The sequence below is a fragment of the Engystomops pustulosus genome, chromosome 7, assembly GCF_040894005.1.
Source record: "Engystomops pustulosus chromosome 7, aEngPut4.maternal, whole genome shotgun sequence".
In the NCBI taxonomy this organism is placed as follows: Eukaryota; Metazoa; Chordata; class Amphibia; order Anura; family Leptodactylidae; genus Engystomops; species Engystomops pustulosus.
The window spans coordinates 151,196,437-151,213,870 of NC_092417.1; the positions used below are offsets into that span (position 1 = coordinate 151,196,437).

Consider the following 17,434-nt stretch of genomic DNA (forward strand, 5'->3'; position numbering starts at 1 on the left):
TGGATGTCTCCGTGTCAAGGTCGTCGCTGAAGAAGCTCCTGGCGGTGGTTCCTGTCTTATTGCTGTTGTGTTCTATACGTGCATTTCTCGGCTATTTTACATACTTCGGCGTAAGGTATTTGTTCACCTTAGTAAAGGCTAGTTCTAAAAATACCATTTTACCAGGGGTTTTGAGACTGGTACGGGGTTATTATATGGGGACGTGTGTGTATAGAATGTTTTTTTGTGGTTCGGGGGCAGACTTAAGTTGAGCGAAGCTGATGTTATCTATGTGGGTCGTGTTTATATACGAGCCGGTAGTGGAGCAGTTATCTTTATTATAGTATTAGTTTATATATATATTACCATGTCCGGGTTTTTGTTGCTTGGATATGGCGGCCGTTCTCTTTATACAGGGTGGGGCGAGAGACTTTGGCATATATATGGCCGCCGGTTTCTTTATCTTGGGCGGCGCAAGGGTTATTTAGCTAGAATATGGCCGCTGATATTTGTATATTGGGGAGGTGGCGGTAATCGTCTGCTATTAAAATGGCCGCCGTTCTTCGTGTAGTGGGTGTGGATAGTGACGTCACTGAGGGCGGCGTTCTGTGATGGGGGCGGAGCTAATGGTGACGATGGAGCACTACTTTTTAATACCTTGTGGGTGGAGCTGTATAACGGTGACTGCTGCAACATGACTCACTACTGCCACCTGCTGTCTGGATTAATTTAGATTAAGACAAACACTTGCAATTTTTCCCTGCTGGCAGTCTGTACCGGTCATTGACTAAAGGTACTATATCTTGTAGTGCTGGTTTATACTTTAGCTACTGGTAAAATGGTATTTTAAAAATTATATATATTTTTTTTTATTTTAACTTTGAGCCGCAAGTTATTTCATAGCCGAAAAATGTATGATGCATCTGTGTGAAGAATTGCTTATCTATTGCGAAGAGAACCTTCGATGGAGCTGCACCACAAAGACCATGCAGAACGCTGAAGACTGACAAAAGACTCTATTGCAAGTTGTTGGGGAGGGCCATCCTGTTTGCCACCCAAGTGATGAATTTCTTTGGACATTTACTTTTTAGAATGGTTTAATTTACAATTGTGCCTTCTCGTCCAGACTACCCATGTCGTCGGGATAAGTATCACACACATGTTGTGCATTTGTAGTTCGGACTTGCTTCCATATAGTTTTTATTTTAATCGGATGCCACTAAATGGCAAAAGGCTGAAAAATGTTTTAAATATTGCCTAAAGTGTTGGAAGTTTAGTATTTTTACTCAGTAATTTACTTTAGAAAAATCCATTAGAGCAGCTGCTACATAAATCAAGATGTAGCATTTTTGTTTCTAAAATACCATTATTTTAATTTAACAAATTTTGGTTACTCTTAAATGTTGTTTTCCCCCCTCAGGATGCAGTCAGAGCCCTCCTGTGATCCCTGCCCTCCAACACCTTTATGTTTCAGGCACCATCACTGGGTTTGTCTGTATAGGTGTCTGGTAACAAATTCGATCTCTTTTTTTATGTTTACATTTTACCAGTATGTAGCTTCTCTTACATGAAATCACATCTGGGAAGATACTTCACCCATATGTGGCTGGTTCCTAGATAATGGTAAGCAGGAGAGCCGTCCAAGCTTTTAGGCGGTCGAAATAATCAAGCACCTTTACCTGGTAAGCAAACCTTGGTATAAAGTATTGTCCCTTCCCTAAAATGTGCCCAGACAAATTGATATTCATTTCAGCTTGGAACGTTAAGTTTGCCAAAGCCCGTTAGTTTTGATGCCCTGTGTCTGGTTGCTGTGAGCACATTTGATCTAGTTTAAACCTTGCCTTTTAATCCTTATGAACGATTGAAGGAAATCTACAATTTGCTTTTATGTATTATGAACCAAAACATACCTTGGGAATGCTGTAGCTACACTGATGTGGAAATATACCCTGATTAATCCCTGAACTGAGTGGGTTTTACTGGAAAAAATTATGAGGCACTCATACAGCTGCACAGCCGCATCTTACACGGAGAATGCTGTGTTCATGTCAGGCAGAAGTAATCAATCGCTGCACCTTACCCCAGCTGCTGGGAGTCATCCAGTTCAGGAAGCTAAGTGTAATGTGTTAGCCAGTATGTACCCAGTTTTCCCAAGGTCCAGAGTTTTGTTTAATCACGATCAAGTGTTGTGGCTCAGTTATGAGGTTTCTGCATCTGTGAAACTTCAGCATTCTCAAGGTATGTTTGGTTCACAATGCATAAAATCAGGGTAGTTTTCCTTTAAGTCCCCACATTAGTGGTTATTCAAGCAATTTTTTTTTTTTTTATTGGCCCCACTTCTGAAAGTGTAGCTTACATTTGGGTATCGTGCCTCTTTCCGGCTAAGTCCTCAGCCCTGCATAAAGACTACCTAAACATGCAACACATCAATAGTATACCTTACCTTAGAACCAATGGTCATGAATACTGTAATCCATGCAGATGTATTTACATTTTTTCCTAGGATATTGTCTTTTTACTGTTGAGTGACCATCAGAAAATGCTTGCATAAACCTCTGTATTCAAGTAAGGTCTTTCCTTGGTTTATATATGTTTCGAAAAACTAATTGTTCTGTGTTTGACAATTTATCAATTAAATTGGAGAAAAAAAATAAATGAATGTATTGTTTCCATGTCTTTCTTTTAAGGTTTGGTGCAAATACGCAGTGATATTTTTGAGGCAGGAATGAAGTGATCATGGTGTAGGTCATATTGGTTCCAAGCAGTCCTGGTCTCCTCTTCCAGTGATGCCATGTCTACATATTGGTTATACTTGGTAAACCCATCAAAGCGCGAAGGTCTTCAATATGTATCTCGATAGCCTTATTCCAAGGTTAAAAATGACTCGTCCATTAATGAGACTCCTAGATGTCTGAAAGTTGTTTTGGTTTCATTTCCTTGGACAGGTTTCTCATCCTGAAAGTCAGGTTACATGCGCTCTATGACGGAGGTGTCAACTGATAAAGTCAGCAGCATCTATAGCAGATAAGTCTATTAAAAGGTCGTCAACCCTGCATGATTTACACAGATAGGTGCACACGACTGATGCATTTCATACATTGTAGTTGCATGTAGTTTTCTATATTTGTACCACACTGCCTTGATGGCATTTTCTGTAAATGGACAATGTCCCGATTTTTATTTATTTTTTTAAGACGTTTACCAACCTAATATATTCGTGTTTTGGTCTTCTAGTTTGACACAAAGGTTTGCCTTAAAGGGCAAATTAGCCTGTATGTATTAGGAAGTGGGTGGCATAAATTGCCATTCTTTTTTTGGACAGTTAAGCAATAAGTTTGAAGTTCTGTCCACAAAACAACCTTGTTATAGCCCTATTTAAATATTCTACATTTTTATGCATACCACTAGTCTTCTGACAATTCATGACTTTCTTATCTTTTTGTGGTTTCCTCGTGCTCTGAAGTGGTGGTCAGAAACATGGCCAAGTTTCCTGTTCTGCCTTATCAGGAACTTTTTCCAAGTAAGATTGATCATCACCGTATGGTATGATGTCTGGGCATCTTGGTATCGTGTCTTAGCAGCACTGAAAGGTATGCTTATGTGCTACATTTTGGATGGCGTAAAGTATCAAATCGCATATGGCCATGTATACATGTTTATGCTGTACATTAAATGCAGCAACATGTACAGTTATGTCAAAGATGACATCCATATTCAGTAAAATGTGGGCTTTTTTTGAGGTGGCTACTATACATTACAATTAAGGGGGAGCTACACAAAATCTGAGGGGTTATTTTTTGTTTTCCTATCTGAGGGGCTCACATGGCTATCCATGCCCCAATGCCTTGCTTTAAAAAACAAATTAAGGGGGTAGTTGGTGTAACCTTAAATTGGCTTAACAAAATGTCCTGCAAACTGCAGGATATATGGTGGGATATTATAAAATGTGCATAAACTATGAGCTGTGGCCGTTCCAAGTGCACACTTTAAAATTAAAAGCATTTTACTTAACTAGATGTGCCTGAATAATTTCAGGATAACATAATTGCATTTATAGGAACACAACAGTCATTTGTCTTGTCCATGGGATGAGACTTATTATAAATGGATTAGAGGGGCCTAATGCAAATGCTTAACATCGCAAGATGCATATTGTAGTTCTTGCCAGCTTCAGAGCCTTGAGCATTGTGCTCCAGAACAGATGCAGTTTTCATTTTTCAACGCATCTAATTCTAATGCCGTGCTGCTGTAAGCACCAGGTAACTTATATTAGTGCATGTGTTTGTAGCATTGGGGGGGAAGTGCCAGTTGGTGTCCCAAATGGTTCCCTACTAAATTGGACAATGCCAGTAATGGCCAGTGCTATTGGGTGGTGATAACACAAATTGCAGTTGTGTGTTTACATGTTATAATAGGTCCGGTCCATGCCAGTGCAATAGTTGGGGCTGTTGTGTCTTGACTGAACTAAGACCTGTGTGTGTGCGCGGAACAACTTTACAATTAGTAATGGTAACATGCCAAGAAAAGAAGGCTGTGAGCAGTGATCCTTCAGCGGGTGACCTGTTGCTACCTGCACGTTCCAAACTCCAGTGAAAAGAACCACCAGGGATCCAATAAACGGTAAAAAACAAACTGACTATTGACCTAATGGTAGAGCAGTCCAATATTGCCAGGTCCAAATTGGATCAAATTACTGAAAAAAATTCTATTGCAAGAGGCTTTAATGCGCCATAATGAATGTCTTGAAGGTTGAGTCTTGCTCAATTTTATAGGGTTTGGTCAAAACCAGCAACTACCAATTACTGAGAGACCTTAGAACTCCCTACAAGGAGTATGTGTTCAGGCTTCTCTAAAAAAAAAAAAAGTATACTCATATTTATAGGGAGGCACAGTCCCCCCATGTTCACTGCATTGTGGCCAGATATTGGTCCCTTGCATGTTTGTGCAAAATAAGCCTTAACATGGACCTTTGTATTTTTCTATCATGGGAAGTATTTTAAATGGAAACGGCAATATTCAGAGGCTATAGCATATTGTGTGTGTTTTTCTAAATATACGTGAGAATGTCTGGTAAAAATACATTGTTTATTGCCACCAAGAGGTTTAACACTTCTAAATTACACAAACATATTCGTCATTTATTTCAGTTGTCTGAATCACAACTTGAGTGTAAAGAACTACTTTCAGTTTTGAGGTTACTACTGTAACAGTGTAATATGTGACTTTGAACAAATTAGACCCATATATTCTGCATGTTTCACCTACAATGTCACCTGTTTATAAACTGCGCCTAAAACCTCAGCAGTGCTTAATGAAGCGGTTGTGAAACCTGCAACAGGTGAATGCAACCTTACAACTATAAAAAAAAAATTATCGTAACCTTTCCTAATTAAACCTTCTCTATACGTAACACAAGTATGACGTTGCCATGGTGTGGTAATGAAAAGTTTTATAGCTCTCAACCTAACTGGACAATGTATACAATTATTTGGGCAGAGAGGACTCTTCTAGCTTTGTATCTTTTAGATCTGTTTACTTATTTCACTTGCCTGAAGATAATGGTTGAATGCAGCAGCAATCACACAATTCAAGTCTACACTGAAATAGAGCGTGTCCTTTTCTATCAAATAAGATAAGTGCCCAAAAAACATCTTATTTCTACATGTCACAAGTTGTGTATATTTGGGATTGGGTCAGTGAATCATTGGAATGGGATGCAAGTATACTCTAACGGAGACCTCAATGCAGACGTTAATAAAATCTTTGTAATATCACACTTTATGGTTTTGGCATATCTATGGAGATTCCTAGTTTACAGATTTATGGCGAGATGAAGTCAAGAGCAGTGATGGAGCACAGGTGTGTTTTTAATTTCATATAAGGTAAGTGTGGGAAAGTCTTTTCTCACTTTATTTCAGCTCTGTCTGCCATCAAAGATTCTTCGTAAAGACAAGGCAGTCAAGAAAACGGCCCTTTCAAAAATGCAGGTACACACATCAATCTCTAGAAAATTTGGAGAGGGTTTGGGGCGCTTGTCTTCTCTTTGATCTCCACAGAGCAGTAGAAGCAGCAGGAGTCCTGTGTGATTTAATTAAAGATCAGTAATAGTATGGTAAATACACATACATCAATTATTTATTTTTTTGTAGGGTGTAACCTGTTTTGCTGTAGTTTCATTTGTTACAGTTAAACAGAGCCTTAAACAGAAACCTCAGAGCACTTTGTATTGTAATTATACAAGATTTCACAAGTTGCAGATTTATACAAGTCTTGTATAAGTTTGGCTTTTAAAGGTGAGGTGAGTATAGGAAAGGATTCTGCTTAGTATTTTTCAGCTCTCTTGATGGCATTTTAACACAAGCTCTTTGAAGAATGATCTATTCACAAAATGCAAGTACTCACTATCAGATTAGGGCAGTGGAGAAATAGAGATGTATTACAGTGTGAATAAGGTGAGTGCAGAAAAAGGCTTTTGCTTGGTGTTTTTCAGCTTTGCCCTTAAAGGGTTTCATTAAAACAAGGCATATGAGGAACACAGCATCCACAAAATGCAAGTACCTTTTCTGGTACCAGGTGCTGGTATCCATGTTCATCACAGTGCATTTTTTATTCCAAAATTTTATTTTTTAACACAGATTAACAAGATATGCATTTCAGCATGATACCGTAACATCAAAACATATAACGTTTGGTCTTAGGGGAGTTGGCTTGTATTAGCGTACAATTCTTGCTCACAGTGCATTTGAGCAAAGACTTAATTGTAGATCACACGGATCTGATTACTTTGGTACTTGCTACTGAATTGGGTTTTGGGGCACTTGTCTTACAGTGCTGTCCTCTATACCTTCAGAGGTAAATGTGAGGACCTGTATTTTTATCGTAAATATCTATCCAGAAACTTGACTGTAGATGTTTGACAGCATCCCCCTATCATGCAGTCTTCTTGGGGGTGGGGATTTCAATTTTTGTTTTTTTTATTAACCAGAGTTGAGCCATTTCAACTTGAAATGAAATCTCCAACATGTTTAACTATATTTGAAGAGACTTGTAAGTGTTTGGATCTAATAATCAGTCAAGATAGAACTTGGTTGGAATTGTTCTAGCAGAGAAGGCATAATTCCATAGACGTTTTAGATTAGGTGAGTGCAGCAAAGGCTTTTATTCTTATTTTTCAGCGCCATCTTCTGTCGGGCTTGTTAGGAAAAGGCATTTGAGGAATACAGAACCCACAGAATGCAAGTACACTTTATATGTGTATTTGGATACAAGAGGGTTTGGGGGCGCTCACCTTGTTGATCTCCAGTCTGCAGTTGAAACGTTCAAAACCATCAATGATTTCACCAAATGTGTTAGGAGCAGGGTTCCTGTAGTAAGTATACACAATTTTATCCACACAGTTATCTGCCAACCAATAGTTTTCATGCAATGTTCTTGAGTGAGGGATTTGTGCAGTCTTCCTGTTTTTTATCCACAGAATTTAACTAATCTTAAATTTGACATGAGACTTCACCTCTTTGTGGACTTTTCCATATAGGACGGTGAAGGAAGTTAACTTTTAAATATTTCTTAAATTAATTTTAATTTGGATATAGCGCTTGGTTAGAATTGTTTGCAGATTTACGAAAGGTTCATGGCAAGAGCAGTGATGAGGCAGAAATCCATTTCACTTTCCATACTAGCTGAGGTGAGTGCAGGAAAAGCCTTTTCACCCTTAGTATTTTTCAGCTCCACCAACTATCAATGGCTTTTCATTAGGACAAGGAATTTTTACCGTACAGTCACCACAAAATGCAAGTACAGGATCAGCCTTAAGCAACAGTCTTTCCAAATTTGTAAGATATTGGGTGGTGTTTGGGGGCACCTGTCTTATTGTTTTCACAGTACGCTAGAAGCATCAAGAGCCCTGTATCATTTCAGTGAAGACTGCTAGGGTATGGATTTATATGGAAGATAAATATTACTGTGATTATTTAGCTTGATATTGCCTTATAATGTCCTTGGGATGACATTTCCACAAATGTTAGACCGTTCTTTATGCAATATTAGAGAGAAGAGGTCTCAAATTGTGACATAAATTGGGTTTGTGTTATCGATGGTGTCTTTAGTAGGATTTCTTTGCAGATCTGTCACATGATCAAGCGAGTAGCTATAAAAGGATTAGAGTTAAATTCCATTTTTCCTGATAGATGAGCAGAGTGCAAGAAAGACTTCTTCCTAGTATTTTTCAGATCAATTTGCCCTTATATAACCTCTTGGCTAGAACAGAGTGGTTGAAGAAAGGATCCCCTCGTGAGATCAGTTCACTGTGGTTAGTAAACAAAGGTGTATACAGTACACACAAGCATCATTTGCAGTAAATATTTGATTGTTTTTAGGATGTCGTATTTGGGTTGCTTTATTTTTAATCAACAGTTAAAGAGCTTGAAAATACTTGGCTTGGATGCTCCCTTTAGAACTGTAAGCCTTATCCTGTTATGCTTTATTATGGTGAAGAGATCTCCACTTAGATGGAATTGGGATATTTTTTGGAGAATGTCCTTAGTATAATCTGACGATTTCACTTTCCATTTCAAATGAGGGGAGTGCATGGGAAGATCAGGAGTCCTGTATTATTTCACTGGATATCTCTTGACAGAATTTCTCTGGTAAATATACACCATTCTTTTCATATAGTTGATCAGATTTACTTTGAGGGTGGGATTTGTGTTGCTTTACTGTTCTTGAATCCATAGCAAAGAAGACATTTGAACTTGTTAAGAAACAGACATCCGCAATATGTAAGAGATGTTTAACTATATTCTGGTGTATAAGATCTTGACTTGGAGATGTTTGTGGAATCAGATGGAATTGAGATATCCGTGGATCTTGTGTAGTTGGAATTTTTTTTTACAAATTTAGCACTATGACAAGAGCAGTGAAGGATTGGGTGAACAGGCGCATGAGGTGAGTACGGGAAAGGCTTTTCTCTCCTGGTATTTTGCAGCAACTTCTGCTATCAGCAGCTTTTCGATAACACCAGGAATTCGAAGCATACAGCCCCCACTAAGTGCAAGTACATTGGTATTTTAAGCAGTAGAATTTCAAAATAAGAAGTGGAGGGGGTGAGGTCAAACATCTCTAACTTTTTTTTTATTACTTTAAGTTCTAACGTAGGATTTTGTAACAAATGGTTTGAAGGGTGGGGTCTGTCTTGCTTTCTTTTATTAACAGATTTAAAGCAGGAAACGCATGTTACCATAAGACATCTATTCAGAATCATAAGAGCAGATGCTTAGTTTACATTACTTTTAAGAGTAACAAATTCAAGTTGAAATATTTGCGGGATAAGTTGGATTTGGTGTAGATGGAGACTGTCTTTAGTTGTTCTTTACAGATATTTAACAAAATCATGATGAGGTGAGTGCAGGAAAGGCTTTTCTCTTTCTTCGTATTTTTCAGTTCTGTTTGCCATCAGTGGCTTTTCATCAGGACAAGTTGGTTGAAGCATAAATACAGCCCCCACAAAAATGCAAGTACACTAATAGACTTGAGTAACAATCTTGCAAATGTGCATTGGAATTGGAGAGGGTTTGGGGTCTTGTCCTCTTGTTGATCTCCACAGTGTAGTTGAAGCATCAGGAGCCCTGTATGATATCGCTGAAGATCTCTAGGATCTGACAATTTTATGGTAAATTTACAAATATTTCTTGACACACTATAGTTGTTTGGTTATAAATAGTTTTCATGCAATGTTCTGGAGGGTGTTCTATTAATTTTTATTGACAGGGTTAACAACACTGCACCTGACATGTGATCTCCATCCACAAATGTAAGAGCTCTCTCATAGGGTATTATATGCTAAAAATGTTTGTGGGATTGCGATATCTGTGGAGAATGTCTGTCTGGAGTTGGAATTGTTTGCAGATCTATGACTGGATTATGCCATAGAGCAGTGAAGGAGCAGAGGCGCGTTTGGCATTCAAACTTAGATGAGGTGAGTGCAGGAAAGGCTTTTCTTGCTTTGTATTTTTCAGCTCCATCTGAAGAAAGAGGCCATTTTGGTAAACGTTCAGATAACTCAAATGTACAACCCCACAAAATGCAAATACACTCTGAGTCTTGAGGAAAGTCTTAATAAATAAATGTGCATTACAATTGGAGAGGGTCTGGGGTCTTTTCTTCCTGTTGATCTCCAGAGTCCAGTTGCAGCATCAGGAGTCCCGTATAATATCACTGAAGATTCACTAGGACCAGGATAACTGTGGTAAATATACAATTATTTACCCACATGCAGTGTTCTTGAGGGCTGCTATGTGTTTCTTTTTTTTTTTTTTTTTAATTAATAGTAAAGGAAACTGAATTCAATGTTGGGGCCCCAACCAGACATGTAATATCAATCACATAGTGTGTTATACGCTATAATTTAATGAAATGTATGAGAAATTCATTGGAATTGGAATATGTGTGGAGTTTGTAGTTGGAATTGTTTGCAGATTCATGACCGGATCATACCAAGCGTAGTGAAGGAGTAGAGGTGTATTTTACATTTCATACTAGATGAGGTGAGTGCGGGAAAGTCTTCTCTCACTTTGTATTTTTCAGCTCCATCTGCTTCCAGTGACTTCTCATCAGTACATGGTGGATGAAACAAAACTACAATCTTTACAACATGCAAGTACAATCAGTGCTGAAGGACAGTCTATCTATTTCTATATAAACATGCAGTAGAATTGGGAAGGTTTTGGGGCACTTGTTCTGTTAATTTCCATAGTTCGGCTGAAGCATCAGGAGTCCTGCATGATATTACTGAAGATTTCTAGGACCAGGATAACTGTGGTAAATATAAAAATATTCACATATTTTGTTATAGTTGATTGGCTATTGATAACGTTCACGTCATGTTCTTGAGGGTGGGCTTTTGTGTTGCTTTACTGTTTTTTTATCAACAGTTGAGGAAACTGAATTTGACATTGAGACCCCAACCAGACATGTAAGGTCATTCACTTAGTGTACTATACGATATATATTTTGTTGAAGAAATGTTGACCACAGAATGTTTAAGGAATTCATTGGAATTGGGATATTTGTGGAGACTGTATGGAGTTGGAATTGGTTGCAGATTTGTTAAAGAAGAGTGAGAAGGCCGAGGTGCATTTCACTTTCCATACTAGATGAGGTGAGTGCAGGAAACACTGTTTTCCCTTGGTATTTTTCAGCTCCCTCTATTATTGGTGGCTTTTTATCATTAAGCGGTGGAAGAACCCTAAATACATCCCCTACAACATGCAAGTACAATATTGGTCCTGAAGGATCATGTATTACAAATGTGCATTACTACTGGAGAGGGTTTGGGGCACTCGTCTTCCTGTTGATCTCCACAGTGTAGCTGAAGCATAAGGAGTCCTGCATGATATCACTGAAGATCTCTAGGATCAGGAGTCCTGTGGTAAATATACAAATATTTGTTCACATATTTTGTTGATTTGCTATTGATAACTTTCTTGCAATGTTCTTGAGGGTGGGATTTGCGTTGCTTTACTGTTCTTTAATCCATAGAGATGAAGACATTGAACTTTATAGGAAACCGATTATCCACAATATGTAAGATGTTTAACTATATTCTGGTGTACAAGATCTTGACTTGGAGATGTTTGTGGAATCAGTTGGAATTGGGATATCTGTGGCTCTTGTCTATAGTTTGGATTTTTTACAGATTTAGCACCATGCCAAGAGCAGTGAAGGATTGGAAGTGCATGAGGTGAGTGCAGGAAAGGCTTTTTCTGCTTTGTATTTTTCAGCTCCATCTGAAGAGCCATTTTGATGAACATTCAGATAAAGCAAACGTACAACCCCACAATATGCAAGTACACTCTTTGTCTTAAAAAAAAAAGTCTTAATAAATAAATGTGCATTTGAATTGGAGGGCGTTTTGGGGCTCTTGTCTTTCTGTTGCTCTCCAGAGTCCAGTTGGAGCATTAGGAGCCCCTGTATGATATCACTGATTATCAATAGGACCAGGATTGCTATTTTGCTATAATTTGTCTATTGATAGTTTCCATACAATGTTCTTGAGGGTGGGATTTGTGTTGCTTTACTGTGTTTTATCAACAGAGATGAAGACATTGAACTTCATAAGGAAGGAACATCCTCTATATGTAAGAGATGTTCAACTATTTTCTGGCTAATAAGATCTGGACTTGGAAATTTTTGTTGACTCAGTTGGAATGGGGATATATGTGGATCTTGTGTAGGTGGACTTTTTTGCAGATTTAGCAGCATGCCAAGAGCAATGAAGGATTGGGAGATGAAGTTACATGAGGTGAGTGTAGGAAAGGCTTTTCTCTCTTGGTATTTTGCAGCCCTGCAGCTTCTCAATAGGACCAGGAATTTGAAGCATACAGCCCCCACTAAATGCAAGTACACTGATATTTCTAAATTTCCCTGTTAAGTGGAGATGGTTGGTTGCACTTGTTGTCTTGTTGATCTCCACAATGTAGTTGAAGCACCAGGATCCCTGTATATAATCACAGAAGATTTATACGATCAGGTTTACGGTGGTAAATACAAATATTTATTCACATATTTTGCTATAGTTGATTGATCATTGGTAGCTTGTACACAATGTTCTTGAGGGGGGATTTGTGTTGCTTTACTGTTTTTTTTAATCAAGAGTGAAAAAATCAGAACTTGAGATCTGCGTTCCAAAATGTAAGAGCCCTCTCATTGTGTATTAAATACTATATTATGGTAATAAGATCTTGTGGAATGGGGATATCTGTGGCGATTGTCTGTAGATGGAATTGTTTGCAGATTTACGACCTGATTGTGTCTAGAACCGTGAAGGAGCAGATGTGCATTTCACTTTCCATGCTATATGAGGTGAGTGCAGGAAGCACTGTTCTCCCTTGGTATTTTTCAGCTACCTCTATCAGTGGCTTTTCGTCAGTACACCCTAAGAGAAGAACCCTAAATAAAGCCCCTACAACATGCAGGTACAATATCGGTCCTGAAGGATCATATATTACAAATGTGCATTACTATTGGAGAGGGTTTGGGGCTCTTGTCTCCCTGTTGATCTCCACAGTGTAGCTGAAGCATAAGGAGTCCTGCATGATATCACTGAAGATCTCTAGGATCAGAACTACTGTGGTAAATATACAAATATTTGTTCACATATTTTGTTGATTTGCTATTGATAACTTTCTTGCAATGTTCTTGAGGGTGGGATTTGTGTTGCTTTACTGTTCTTTAACCCATAGAGATGAAGACATTGAACTTGATAAGAAACCGATATCTACAATATGTAAGAGATGCTTAACTATATTCTGGTGTACAAGATCTTGACTTGGAGATGTTTGTGGAATCAGTTGGAATTGGGATATCTGTGGATCTTGTCTATAGTTGGATTTTTTGCAGATTTAGCACAGGAGCAGTGAAGGATTGGAGGTGCATGAGGTGAGTGCAGGAAAGGCTTTTCTTGCTTTGTATTTTTCAGCTCCATCTGAAGAGCCATTTTGATGAACATTCAGATAAAGCAAACGTACAACCCCACAATATGCAAGTACACTCTTTTGTCTTAAAAAAAAAAAGTCTTAATAAATAAATGTGCATTAGAATTGGAGGGCGTTTTGTGGCTCTTGTCTTTCCGTTGATTCCAGAGTCCAGTTGGAGCATTAGGAGCCCCTGTATGATATCACTGACTATCGCTAGGACCAGGATTACTGTGGTGAATATACAAATATTTATTCACATATTTTGCTACAATTATTTGTCTATTGATAGTTTCCATACAATGTTCTTGAGGGTGGGATTTGTGTTGCCTTACTGTGTTTTATCAACAGAGATGAAGACATTGAACTTCATAAGGAAGGAACATCCTCTATATGTAAGAGATGTTCAACTATTTTCTGGCTAATAAGATCTGGACTTGGAAATGTTTGTGGACTCAGTTGGAATTGGGATATATGTGGATCTTGTGTAGTTGGACATTTTTGCAGATTTAGCACCATGCCAAGAGCAGTGAAGGATTGGGAGATGAAGTTACATGAGGTGAGTGTAGGAAAGGCTTTTCTCTCTTGGTATTTTGCAGCCCTGCAGCTTCTCAATAGGACCAGGAATTTGAAACCTACAGTCCCCACTAAAAGCAAGTACACTGATATTTCTAAATTTCCCTGTGAAGTGCAGAGGGTTTGGGGCACTTGTTGTCTTGTTGATCTCCACAATGTAGTTGAAGCATCAGGATCCCTGTATATAATCACTGAAGATCTCTAGGATCAGGACTACGGTGGTAAATATACAAATATTTATTCACATATTTTGCTATAGTTGATTGATCATTGGTAGCTTGTACACAATGTTCTTGAGGGGGGATTTGTGTTGCTTTACTGTTTTTTTTAATCAACAGAGTGAAAAAAATCAGAACTTGAGATCTGCGTTCCGAAATGTAAGAGCCCTCTCATTGTGTATTAAATACTATATTATGGTAATAAGATCTTGTGGAATGGGGATATCTGTGGCGATTGTCTGTAGATGGAATTGTTTGCAGATGTACGACCTGATTGTGTCTAGAACCGTGAAGGAGCAGATGTGCATTTCACTTTCCATGCTAGATGAGGTGAGTGCAGGAAAGGCCTTTCTCTCTTGGTATTTTACAGCTCTGTCTGCTATCAGCAGCTTTTTGACAGGATATGGAATTTAAAGCATACAGCCCCCACTAAGTGCAAGTACACTGTTATTTTAATCAACACAATTTTAAAATTTTCCTAAGAAGTGGAGAGGGTAAGGGGCATGTGTCTCTCTGTTGACAGAGCAATTGAAGCATCAGCTCCTGTAATTCCACTAAAATCATTTGGATCTGGCTACACTGGTAAATAAACTGTTTAATTTAACTTTTAGTTTTGAGATGGGATTTTGTAACAAATGTTTTGTTGGGTGGACTTTGTCTTTCTTTACTTTTATTAATAGATTTAAAGCTGGAAACATGTTACCATAAGACATCCATTCAGAATCGTAAGGGCAGATGCTTAGAGTAATCTGTTAATCAAAAATTAGCGTAAAGTTGTTGAAATACTTGAGGGATAAGTTGGATTTGGCTTTAGTTGGAATTCTTTGCAGACCTTTCACAAAATTATGCCAAGAGCAGTGAAGAAGCTGTTGGTGGATTTCACTTTTTACGTTGAAGATGAGGTGAGTGCAGGAAAGGCATTTCTCTTGCTTCATATTTTTCAGTTCTGTTTGCCATCAGTGGCTTTTCATCAGGACAAGTTGGTTGAAGCATAAATAAAGCCCCCACAAAAATGCAAGTACACTAATAGACTTGAGTAACAATCTTGCAAATGTGCATTGCAATTGGAGAGGGTTTGGGGTCTTGTCCTCTTGTTGATCTCCACAGTGTAGTTGAAGCATCAGGAGCCCTGTATGATATCGCTGAAGATCTCTAGGATCTGGAATTTTTGTGGTAAATTTACAAATATTTCTTGACACACTATAGTTGTTTGGTTATAAATAGTTTTCATGCAATGTTCTGGAGGGTGTTCTATTATTTTTTATTGACAGGGTTAACAACACTGCACCTGACATGTGATCTCCATCAAATGTAAGAGCTCTCTCATAGGGTATTATATGCTAAAAATGTTTGTGGGATTGCGATATCTGTGGAGAATGTCTGTCTGGAGTTGGAATTGTTTGCAGATCTATGACTGGATTATGCCATAGAGCAGTGAAGGAGCAGAGGCGCGTTTGGCATTCAAACTTAGATGAGGTGAGTGCAGGAAAGGCTTTTCTTGCTTTGTATTTTTCAGCTCCATCTGAAGAAAGAGGCCATTTTGGTAAACGTTCAGATAACTCAAATGTACAACCCCACAAAATGCAAATACACTCTGAGTCTTGAGGAAAGTCTTAATAAATAAATGTGCATTACAATTGGAGAGGGTCTGGGGTCTTTTCTTCCTGTTGATCTCCAGAGTCCAGTTGCAGCATCAGGAGTCCCGTATAATATCACTGAAGATTCACTAGGACCAGGATAACTGTGGTAAATATACAATTATTTACCCACATACTAAAATGCAGTGTTCTTGCGGGCGGCTATGTGTTGCTTTACTGTTTTTTATCAATAGTTAAAAAAAATGAATTCGATCTTGGGGCCCCAACCAGACATGTAATATCAATCACATAGTGTGTTATACGCTATAATTTAATGAAATGTTGATTAAAAATGTATGAGAAATTCATTGGAATTGGGTTATGTGTAGTTTGTTTGTTTGTTTGTTTGTTGTTGGAATTGTTTGCAGATTCATGACCGGATCATACCAAGCGTAGTGAAGGAGTAGAGGTGTATTTTACATTTCATACTAGATGAGGTGAGTGCGGGAAAGTCTTCTCTCACTTTGTATTTTTCAGCTCCATCTGCTTACAGTGACTTCTCATCAGTACATGGTGGATGAAACAAAACTACAATCTTTACAACATGCAAGTACAATCAGTGCTGAAGGACAGTCTATTTCTATATAAACATGCAGTAGAATTGGGAAGGTTTTGGGGCACTTGTTCTGTTAATTTCCATAGTTCGGCTGAAGCATCAGGAGTCCTGCATGATATTACTGAAGATTTCTAGGACCAGGATAACTGAGGTAAACATACAAATATTTATTCACATATTTTGTTATAGTTGATTGGCTATTGATAACGTTCACGTCATGTTCTTGAGGGTGGGATTTTGTGTTGCTTTACTGTTTTTTATCAACAGTTGAGGAAACTGAATTTGACGTTGAGACCCCAACCAGACATGTAAGGTCATTCACTTAGTGTACTATACGATATATATTTTGTTGAAGAAATGTTGACCACAGAATGTTTAAGGAATTCATTGGAATTGGGATATTTGTGGAGACTGTATGGAGTTGGAATTGGTTGCAGATTTGTTAAAGAAGAGTGAGAAGGCCGAGGTGCATTTCACTTTCCATACTAGATGAGGTGAGTGCAGGAAACACTGTTCTCCCTTGGTATTTTTCAGCTCCCTCTATTATCAGTGGCTTTTCATCAGTAAGCGGTGGAAGAACACTGAATACATCCCCTACAACATGCAAGTACAATATCAGTCCTGTAGGATCGTATATTGCAAATGTGCATTACTATTGGAGAGGGTTTGGGGCACTTGCCTCCCTGTTGATCTCCACAGTGTAGCTGAAGCATAAGGAGTCCTACATGAAATCACTGAAGATCTCTAGGATCAGAACTACTGTGGTAAATATACAAATATTTGTTCACATATTTTGTTGTCACTTTGCTGTTGATAACTTTCTTGCAATGTTCTTGAGGGTGGGATTTGTATTGCTTTACTGTTCTTTAATCCATAGATATGACGACATTGAACTTTATAGGAAACCGATTATCCACAATAGGTAAGAGATGCTTAACTATATTCTGGTGTACAAGATCTTGACTTGGAGATGTTTGTGGAATCAGTTGGAATTGGGAT

General features: G+C 38.2%; 1 long non-coding RNA gene across 1 annotated transcript in view; it reads left to right on the plus strand.

Annotated features, from left to right (window-relative positions):
• Positions 1-17,434, plus strand: part of LOC140071036 (uncharacterized) — a 33,058-nt gene continuing 15,624 nt past the window's right edge. Inside the window, exon 1 of the long non-coding RNA XR_011849035.1 lies at positions 1-17,434. This exon is cut by the window's right edge and continues 11,346 nt beyond it. This is a non-coding gene — a long non-coding RNA (uncharacterized lncRNA).